Source organism: Balearica regulorum, chromosome 2, assembly GCF_011004875.1.
Source record: "Balearica regulorum gibbericeps isolate bBalReg1 chromosome 2, bBalReg1.pri, whole genome shotgun sequence".
Taxonomy (NCBI): Eukaryota; Metazoa; Chordata; class Aves; order Gruiformes; family Gruidae; genus Balearica; species Balearica regulorum.
In genome coordinates, this window is record NC_046185.1 from 2,369,506 (window position 1) to 2,381,163 (window position 11,658).

Consider the following 11,658-nt stretch of genomic DNA (forward strand, 5'->3'; position numbering starts at 1 on the left):
TAGAGAGCACTTTTGCAGCCAGAGAGAGGAGTGAGAAGATGTAAGAACATCTGCAGACACCAAGGTCAGTGCAGAAGGAGGGGCAGGAGGTGCTCCAGGTGCTGGAGCAAGATTCCCCTGCAGCCCGTGGTGAAGACCATGGTGAAGCAGGCTGTCCCCCTGCAGCCCATGGAGGGAGGATGAGGGGGTGTAGAGATTCCACCTGCAGCCCGTGGAGGACCCCACGCCGGAGCAGGTGGAGGCACCTGAAGGAGGCTGTGGCCCCGTGGGAAGCCCACGCTGGAGCAAGTTCCTGGCAGGACCTGTGGATCCGTGGAGAGAGGAGCCCACGCCAGAGCAGGTTTGCTGGCAGGACTTGTGACTCTGTGGGGGACCCACGCTGGAGCAGTTTGCTCCTGAAGTTCTGCACCCCGTGGAGGAGACTCACGTTGGAGAAGTTTGTGAAGGACTGTCTCCCGTGAGAGGGACCCCATGCTGAAGCAGGGGAACGATGAGAGGAGTCCTCCCCCTGAGGATGAAGAAGCGGCAGAAACAACGTGTGATGAACTGACCGTAACCCCCTCTCCCCGTCCCCCTGTGCCGCTGAGGGGGGAGGAGGTTGAAGCTGGGAGTGAAGTTGAGCCCGGGAAGATGGGAGGGGTGGGGGGAGGTGTTTTAAGATTTGGTTTTATTTCTCATCCCTCTACTCTGTTTTGCTTAGTAATAAATAAGATGAATTCCCTCTTTAAGTTCGGTCTGTTTTGCTCGTGATGATAATTAGAGAATGATCTCTCCCTGTCCTTATCTCGACCCATAAGTTTTTTTCATTGTACCTTTTCTCCCCTGTCTAATGAAGGAGGGGAGTGATAGAGCGGCTCTGGGGGGCACCTGGCCCTCAGCCAGGGTCAACCCACTACAGCTTCTTAGAAGAGCAAATAAAACTCAATATTTCTTCTTCTCAAGAAGAGGAGTTGAGATCAGACTAGGGTTGCTCACATCATGGGAAAAGGGGGTTTCGAACGAAGGATTACCTGGAACAGCAAACTGCTATGTGAGCTCCAGGAAGCTGGGAGCATTTCTTCTGCTTTCAGAGCAAGCAGGGGGGCTGGAGGAAGCGATGCTACTGGGGAATTGGACTTTCCAGCAATATGCAGAGCTTCACAGCTCTCTGCTCCTCTCAGTATCTGGCCAAGAGGTTCTCCATCGCTCTGCCCTACGCAAAAGGGCTGCAAATCTTTGTCTGTTTTGCTGCTTCTGGGATTTGGCCTTTGCCTGTGCTTCATCCCATATGCAGCCTGTCCTATCTGCCTTCCTCTGCCCAGTTCCTTGAAGATCCATTATTTGCTCTGTGCTGAAGGGGAGAATTGTTATTTCCAAGTGTCCCGTCCCTTGATTTATCCACTGTTTTTTACACACACTTGCCTGGAAGGACTGCACTGTATTTGGGTATGAGGATCTCTAGGAAAATCAGTTAGCTTAGCAAAACAAGCAAGGGATTGACCTGCCAATATCCAGTTTTCTTCATTCCTCATCCCATTAGATATCTTCCAACAAAATACCATATTTCATCATTATTTTTTACGTCAAATTAGTTCTTTCCTTCCTTCCTCATCTTCCCTTGTTCAGAACCAGTTATGCCCAAAATTCTGATAAAGCATTGCAATTTCATCTCACAAATCCTACAACCACTACATGGGAATGTAATTTAAATTATTTTTGTAATCCATGAATATATTACTGCGTCTGAAAGAGCTAGGATGGTGTCGAGAGGATTGTTGGTGACTGTTAGGTTCTTTATCTGCTAATTATAATGTAAGTCTTAATTTTTGTTGCAGCACAAAACCCAACACAGTCTGGCACATCTGGAAAACATAACCAGGTTTGGGTGAATGTGTGTTGCTAACCTTCTTCTCTCTGCACATGATATTAATTGGTTTTTTTTTCTGGGGATCTCTAGCCCATCAGCTCAAGTCATAACTTTTCACTCTGTTTGTTTTACAGGTATTTCATTCAATTATGGTCTGCTGGCCCAAAAGACATCCATTACACACCCAAAACATAGGTCGAGAAATGACTGGGGGAAAAAAATTTGATTTCTGAGCTTGGTTTTAAAGTTGTCACTTCTGCGTATAACAAAGTTCCTGGACATGGCATTGTTTCGCCATATTGAAAAGATATTGTGTGTGTTTGTTGGAGATTTTCCCATTCATCACATTTATTGTTTTTCTTGACATGCTTTCTACCTGCTTCCAAAGAGATAAATGAGTCTAAAGGGCTGTATTTTAAAGGGAAGGAAAAAAAAGAAGGGGAAAAGTAGAGTAACCATCATTGACCTGTAAGCAATCTTGAGGGTCTTTCACATGAGGGTAGGACAGGAATAACAGCTTCAGAAACAGTAACCAGCAGGATGCAGAATAGAAGAAAGAACTTCCCCCCACCCCTTGGCTGAAATTACCAATGAATCGGTTAAAAATCTTCAAAAGGATGACATTTTTGAAACTTTTTTGAAATAGCACTATAAAGGTGACATTTTCTAAGAAAATAGACTACTTTTTCTGTTTGATAGTCCCTGAATATATAGAGCATGATGCAGCCAAAATACTTCTGTTGGAGGAGACAGGCAGAAAAGGAAAGAGTCACCAGCGCTTGTGTTCTCTCTCTTACAAGTGGCAACATGCAAAGAAGGAAAGATGAAGGACTAGCAACCTGCACTAGTCCCTCTGGTAAATCTACCCTCACTGATCTTGGAAAAATAATAGAATCATAGTATAATCATTGCAAAATGAAAATGTTCTTGGTTATTTTTCTTTTCTCTTTTAATAATAATAATAATAAAAAAAAAAAAAAAAAAAAGAGAGAAAGGAATAAACCAAGCTAGCTGCTCTGTTCAAGATCTGCTTCACCCACTGGAAATGGTTGCCTGTTCCAGAGTCTGTCTCTAATCATGTCTCCCAGGGTAAGCCTAGATCTCTTCTAAATGCACACCTGGACTCAAGGTTGAATTTGTTCTGCACTTTTCTCATATAGTGCAGTACAGCAGACAGCAAGCCAGATACTATGTGCTAATAACCAGCCATCACACAGCAGGGTCCAGCTGCTCAGCAGCCCACATCCAGAGGATCAGGTTCCTCTTTTAGTATCACACTTTCTCCTACTGCTGGCAATCTCCTGACGTGCACATTTCAGCCAGCTAATTACCTTGTCCGTGCACAAAGCATGCATGAAAAATTGAATCACCAGCAGAGCTACATGTTCACTGGATATTCTTCACCTTTAAATACCATTTTCAAACTTTTTTTTTGGTGTGTCTGTCCTTTACACAATGCCACAGATGTCTCACGTAGGCTTTTGTTAGTCTTCGAGAGGCTGTGCACATCACGCCTATTAGACCATTATCTTCTGCTGATCAGTCACACTCTCTAGTCTCTCATTACTACAGTTGCAGTGTTACTATAATTAGATTTCACATTTTTCAGACCTTCATAGCAGTATTTTAGTTTACGAATTGAAGAGTTCGTTCATGCCAAAATGTTGTCTTTCGTTATCAATTTCTTTCTTTTTTATTTTTAATTTGCCCAGTGAACCAAAATATCAATTATTTGCAGAGCTCTAATCTAGAGAAGAAATTAAGAAATACATTTGTAACAGTGTGCTATTAACTATTTAATCTGCTTAACCAATGCTGTGATGGATTCTCCACCCCTGTAACTCTTAAATCAAGAAGAACTCCCCCCCCTCCCCCTATTTGTTATAGTGGATTTTTCTTATTTAAAAGTTAAGCTTTAGTATTAGCATGACTATTAGACTTGAAGCAGAAATTAGTTCTAAAAAATTCTATTTCCTGTCTTGGCACAAATCTAGCTGCTAGGAGCTTAACATCGGGTAGGAAAGAAGTCTTTCCTTCAGTCATCCCAAATCTGGGTTTGATCAGGTTCAGTCCCAAGTCAAGTTCTGTGTTTGCAGGAGTGAACCATTCAAACGGGAGATTGCTATTCCCACAAACTTCCAGCCACATGGTATCTTGCTTACCTTTGGTAAGGGACTGGTGGGAACTAACTGATCAAACTCGTGTCTACCATCAGTCCAAGCATGATAAGAAATGAAAAACCAAGCTTACCCAGTGATGATGCTGAGGATGGCACTCATAACTTCGTAAATATCCCACCCTTGTTGTGGGATTTACAGCTTGCAGCACAGCACTCTCCAGTCTGCATCACAAAGATGGACACTAAAAAACTGAGTTGAAGAGAGTCAACCCCTTTTTTTTTTTTTTTTTTTTTTTTTTTTTTTTTTTGAGGGAGTATGGGATAAGGAGCAATTAAGATTTGATGAAAATAATATTTCTTTTTGTTGGCTCTTGTCCTCTTCTTTGCTGAAAATATGATGGGACAGGGGAACACAGAAGAGAAGATGTGTTTAATAACTTACAGTATGGAGACTAAGGAGGCTTTGACCAAGGCTACTGCCTCAAGACACTGCTATCATGTGTTTAATAAATGTTACTAATATCACATCCTTAAAAGCCAGAGAGAGCTGCCCCTTCATTTTACCCTGAATTTAGCTTAAATTTTCATCCTGAGGTTAGTCAAAACTTGACCCAAATAATATCATTGTAGGACTCACAGCTCTCTCCGGAGTTTCCGTTTAGCAAGAGCTGAGTTCTAGGTTGGTAAGAAAACTTTTCAAATTTCATTAAGAAAATTTCCCATGTCTGCTCTTTCACTATAATTTCACTTGCCTCTGAAATACTGGAATTCACTCTTTGCTTGAGGCAAGATATGGGAACAAATGGACCACGGTCTAATTGAGTCTAATAAATCCTGTGTTCCTCAATAAAATATCATGCTTTTAGTCCCCCGTTGTGTCTCTGAAACCATGCTGTGCTTTTGAGACTGGAGAGCTTATTGGAAACCAAAAGTCCAAGAGGTTCAGATGCACAACAGAAATGTCATTTGCTTAACTACAACTTGGCAATTTTCACTTACGATTCTCAATAATTGACCTTATTTTCAATATCAAGTGTAAAATTATTACGAGGAATACCAGCAAATCACAGAACAAAAAATGACCTTGTTTTCTCTGTGATTCACATCCCTTCTTTTGTTGTGTTTTCTGTCGTGGTGGTGGGTTATGTGAAGAAGATTAAATGATATTCTCTCCAGGGGAGTGTTTTTAATTATGTATTTCTTCCACAGCAGCTTTGTAACAGGAAGTTTCACAGTGTTTCACAACCCTTTGATGGGTTTATCCTCATTGAACCTGCATGAGCCCAAGATTTGGAATCTGCACTCACCTGCCTTGTTATCAGGACAATTTATGGTGAGACAATGGCAGCACCACAATTCACAGTAATTGGTCCAGTGGGAAATTCACCCTACAAGACTGCTGGTGAGAAAACCGGCTCAGACACTGCGTCTCACTGAAACCCAGACAGGCTGAGTAAAAAAACCTGTGGTGGCACTGAATTATGACCATCCAGGTCTTTCCCAAATCGCTGCTAGGTCACTGTCACCAGACAGGAGAACATTCATCACATTTATGACTTATGTTTGCCGGCACAGTAGTAACATGGCATATCTTTGGTGGATGTTAACAGCATTTTTACCTCTGCCAGAACAGACATTAGCAAAAGTGATGGAGAAAAGGGAGCTGGCAGATCTAGTTGGATCAGTCTGAGGAGTTGCTACCCTGCAGTTGTTTCCAGCATCCCTGCTGCCCTGGAATGAAAGAGCATCCCCACCCATTGCAGGGCAAAGCCAGCCAGCTCCATCTAAAACTCCCCAAGCCCTGACAGGCTGCCAATAAATGTCATATAAGCTAATGAAACATTTCACCAAGGGCACAAATATCTAGCAGTGAATTTTCCTCTCTGCAGGAGAAGCTGGCATATGTATTGTACCTCTCTGTTCTCCTCCACTGGGATGAAGCTCAAGAACAAATATCCCTCCTTGCTGCTAAGAAAACACCACAGGATCTTTGTTCCTAATTGTAACCCCTCTGCAAGACAGTGGTGGAGCAGACTTCTTTTGCTACACTGGCTACAAAAGCAGGTCAAAACCAATGCCACCAAGTATATAGGAATAGGAGTCTAAATATAAACCAGGACATTAATGAGGAATGGAGGTGGACGGGTAAACATCAGTAAACAATACTGTTAATTCAGCCTCCAGGCTGACTTTATACTGTACTTATCTCTTCAGAGGAGAAGCTGGATGGTGAACAGCAGTATACAACACCCTACTCTGGTGTAAATTCCCCTAGGCTGGATTTCCAAGGTATGGTTATCCATAAATGTTATGCATTGTTATGTATCTTCTAAAGCACAGGCCAGGGCATTTCCTTCAGCACAGCCCGGAAGAAGTCAAGATTGCTGAGGTTATCAGCATGGCTCACCTGAAGAACCACTATCCATCACCTCTGTCAACAATGACTGTGGGTTGCTTTTAGTGTACTTAGTGCAATCTATAATAAAATCTCACCTAGAAGGTACTTCATCCTCCAGATGCCTCAAGTACTTGTAAAATGAAATGACATTTGCATGTTTCAACAAAACAGAGAAAAATGTCAGCTATACATGCTAATATAAGCAGGTAAGGGACAATTTAGGTGATAGGGACAGACCTTGTGTCCAGTGCAAAATCAGATCTGGTTCATTATACCTTTTACTGGAGATTCAGCACAGGATCAGTGAGGCTAGGCTATTCCTATATCCAGCTCTTTGCAAAGCCACAGTGAGTATTTATGGTGATGGAAGGTCTTATACTACCTCAGCGACAATTGCATAAGCACGCAGACCTACTGCAGAGCACCCCACCAGAGCAAATAAGCTGCTTAGCCTGGTGCTCAGTGCAGAGACATCCCAAACGGCTCAGCAGAATCAGCTTGGGTTGGCCATGTTTATTAGTTTCTGTTCAGCTCCAGCCATGTCTCATCCAAAATCCAATTCTGTCAAGGATCTTTTGCAAAAGTACTTCACATTTATTCTTCTCAAACTCTGCTGCATCCCTTAATAATCTTTCCTCTTTCCTGTCACTGAGGGAAACTTCTGTGTTTGCTTTACACAGTGGAGCCAAGAGACATAATTTTCACAATGCCAGATTTTACAGACACCAGGAAAAAAATACCTTGCTCCCCTGCACCACCCTACTTTTTAATTTCAGACAGACTTTAAATACTAATAATGAGTTCTTTGGAATCTGAGCTGCCAAAAATAGTGTGTTTATACACTGACAGTGAAAAGATGAAGTTAATGAACCTGAAGTGAAGTTTTGATACATCACACTAATAACAGCAGCATCATTCTTTACATTTGTCAAATGCCTCCATTACTGTAACATCTCATAGTCATTAGTGCATTCAGCTCAACTGCCTTAGGAAAAATAGCCTCCATTTTATCTATTAATATTTAAGGGACAAGGAAGTTAAAGGACCTGTCAAAAGCCACTGAGGGCATTTGCGCTGTAGCTGGGAGCTAAATCCAGAAATCCCAATTCTTAGGTTAGTACTTTAAGCATATGACAAAATCCTGTTCACTTTCAGTCACTGACAGACAAAAAATAGAATCAGAAAATGTCAAGATGCTGTGGTGTTGTCTTTTGTAAGATGTAGCTTGGCTACTAAGAAGACCAGACTGGAAATGCTTGTCCTTGGAAGAGTGCTTATGCTTTAATATCCAAGAAGTGCTGAAGGACAGGAACAAAGGTGTCGCTTGGATATTTTTCTATAAACTTTTTAAGGCTACAAGAGAGGAAACACTGATGGCGTTTTGAAGACATGTTCAGTGGGATTCAGCTCAAGGACAAGCCATGGTTATTTAGGTTTCTGTATGTTGTTATCAACATGTATGTCAGGTATCCAAGCTCCAGTATACATCTGACCAAACTAGACAGAGAATCCTAGACGACAGTTCAGTTCACCCTGAAATAGACATCATAGATAAGATCCAGCTGTCTAAACACAGACATCTAGTGGCATTTGCAACATCCTTGGACGTCTCTGATGGTCAAATCAAGCCTGCTGACTGTATTGATTAGCTCTTCACTCTATTTCAAGCTCAGATACCAATGCACATGTAAAAGGCTACTTGTTGACACCAACATTTAAGTATTTCTGCCTTGACATGAATACCCCTTTTGTTTGATGCACCTAATTTCAGCTTACGAAAGTCTAAGAACCAGCAACTGAAATCAATTCCTGAGTGATGACCATGTTCTTTCAGGCACATTGGGGCTACCTACTTGCTTTGAAGTATTTATTCTACTATGACTGAGCAGGTTTTCAGGCAGTGCACCTCTTGTTTGAAGGAAGCCTTAGCCTCTTTCCAGGTTCCATCTGGCAGAAGTTTCCATCTACAATCAGATGCTTTTCATTGTTGTGTAAAGGGCCACCAGAACCTGGCCAGGACAGAGTCCCAGGCTTGATGGACACTGAGTGAACTATTACATCTGTGGCTAGCCAGGGAGGACTGCTACCTAGAATTAAGCTCTCAAGTGAGTGATCTGATTTCCCTCTTATCAAAGATTTCCATTATGTCCCCTAGGAAAATGTAGGCCAGAAATGTATTGGCAAAGTGCTTCATGGAACTGCTCTTTACTGTGAGGAGAGAAAATATTTGCACATGCTACAGCAAACAGCCCAAAAGTCCATTTCTGACGCTATGATTCTATTTCTGCCCAATTTGCAGTGGCAAATATCTGGCCATTTTTAATTTCCCATTCAGAGGTGATTATCTAATGGTCACCTTCAGAGCAAATCTGCAATGAAGCTTGAATTCATACAGCTGGATCAACGGTAAGAAACAAAAGATCACGCTGTCATCAAGGCAGATGAATTGTCTATCATCTATTGTACTTCACGCTTCCAAGCTGGTCAGAAAACAGTAGGCATAACTTCTGACCAGTTCCTGCCTCTGCTAACCCATGATTCTCTGGAATGGAATCAAAAGAATTGCCCAAAGTTATCTTTAAAAAAAAAAAAAAAACCCCTTAAAATTTCAGTGATAAACTGGAAGGGTCACCAATGACCTGTTGGTCAAGACACTGACACATGAAGACTTGCGCAGCCTGGCCACATATATCCTCCCACAGCACTTCTCAGCTGCTGCTCTCTGTATTCTCATCTTCGCATGTCTTTTCCACTTGCCAGCTGTCACTGAAGATGACACAGCTTCGTTTTGCTTTGGAGAGGACTGAGTATGAGGTGGGTACTTGGAAACTTTGGAAAAACGAGGTTTTTAAAAATATCTGTTCAGGAGAGTAGAGCGTATTCATTTTTATGTGTTCTTTTTTTAATGTTAGTTTTTCTGCCACTCAGAAATTTTGGCAGCTGCTTGAACTCCACTCATGAGGGCTAAAATGCCTGCTTACTCTCACTGCAGTTTTATTCTCCCAAACTATATTTTAATATAGCTCAAATATAACTTCAAGGAAAAGACACTTCTTCCCATTCTCCATCCTGACAGGGTAAACTTAAAGGAGCAGAACTGAATCCAAAGAGATCTATTTCCTCTTCAGCACAATTTGGAATAATAAATGATAATGAGTGATATTTGCAGCTTGCCTTTCAGCCTTTTGATTGCAAAATAAGGGAGAGCACTTAGCCTCTGCTGCGCAGGTGTTGAATCCAGCTGTTCACACGAGTGATTGCTTCAAAAGGCCGTTGCCTGAAGCATGAGTACAAAGCCACTTCCCATTTAGACACCTTGAGCACAAACGAGAGATCTGTGGATGGAGATCATTAGCTTCACTCCACATTAAAACATTTGATGTATGAATGCATGAATGGAGAGGCAGGGGGAAAGCAGACCACTGAGACCCAAGAGACTTAGTACTTTATACACATTTTTTTCTCTCTGGAGAGTTTTGCTGTAGGCACCATATAGAATAGGATGTTTTTAGAAGGGACATAGGACACAAAATCCTATCATCGCCCCTTTCCCTACCAGTATCCACTATCCTCTAAAAAAAAAGTAAACCTCACTGGAAATCATTTCTCCTTCTTTGCAGGGGCAAAGAAATCTAACTTGGTCAGTCATTTCCCCATCCATGGATATGAGGATCACTGAAGGATGGTCAATGAACTGTTTGGAAAGCAGATTTCCTGAATAAGTATTTTTTACATTTTTTTCCTGACATAACAGCCATTTCCTCTGTACTGCTTATTCCAAACTCTCCTGCCTCAAGCAATATACAGGTGTAGATGATAAAACTCTCTTCATTTCCCAAAGCTTCCTAGCAAAGTCAAATAATGTGTTTAATAGTTACAGCTACAAGTGATTAAGATACATAAAAATTAATACAGTGCCAGTATAAGCTCACAGAATGAAAGTAGGTGCCCAGAGAGCGCTGTTTGAACCTCAAACTTGTCAGTTACGCAACTAGGGACATCAAGAGAAGCTGAACACTAAAAGACTGGACAATACAGGACCTCTCAAATGCATGCCCACAGAGCTGAGTGTATCCAAGTCCTACAAGCAGAAGTTTTTGCTAAACAGGGAATCTTGTAGGGACAAATGGATTAAGCTTAGTTGAAATTGTCCAAGAACAAAAATCAACAGCCTAAACATATTGAGTCAGAGACCAAACAGAGTCAGCCAATTATATCTAAATATCAGCTCAATAGCTGCCCTTTCTAGAAAAAGGATTATTTGGAAGGGCACATGTGTTTGCTGATTTCCTGGTTATTCAGCACCTAAGGCTTGTAAATCTGCATTACAAGATTGTTCTGATTAGCTGGGGAGAGGTAGTCATCTCCTTCATTTGCTGAGCAAGGACTGATTTCTTTACAGACCTAAGCAGAAATTGCCAGCACCTCCCTCTCTCAGCGGGATTCCCAAAGCACCTAGGTGATCCAAGCAGCTTGTGCAGCAGGAAGGCACTGGATCCAGTCCCGGAGGTGCTTGGCAGAACAAGTACTAAAAATGTCCTTAGACAAACATAAAAGGATATTCTCAATAGAGGTAGAACACACTCACTGCCTGAAATAATAGTGATCCCTAACCAGGGGTCAGTGCTGGGTCCAGTCTTGGTCAACATCTCCATCAATGACCTGGACAAGTTTACTGACAATACAAAACTGGGAGGCATGGCTGATACACCAGAAAGCTGCGCTGCCATTCAGCGAGACCTGGACAGGCTGGAGAGCTGGGTGGAGAGGAACCTAATGAAATTCAACAAGGGCAAGTGTAGGGTCCTGCACCTAGGGAGGAACAACCCCAGGCACCAGTACAGGTTAGGGGTTGACCTGCTGGGAAGCAGCTCTGCAGAGAAGGACCTGGGAGTCCTGGTGGACAAGAAGCTCTCCATGAGCCAGCAGTGTGCCCTCGTGGCCAAGAAGGCCAATGGTGTCCTGGGGTGCATTGAGAAAAGCGTGGCCAGCAGGTCAAGGGAGGTTATCCTCGCCCTCTACTCTGCCCTGGTGAGGTCACATCTGGAGTTCTGTGCCCAGTTCTGGGCTCCTCAGTTCAAGACAGACTGGGAACTACTGGAGAGAGTCCAGTGGAGGGCTACGAGGATGATGAGGGGACTGGAGCATCTCATCTGAGAGAGCTGGGGCTGGTTAGCCTGGAGAAGAGACGACTGAGAGGGGATCTGATCAATGCTTATAAATATCTAAAGGGTGGATGTCAAGAGGATGAGGCCAGACTCTTTTCAGTGGTGCCCAGCAACAGGACAAACTGGA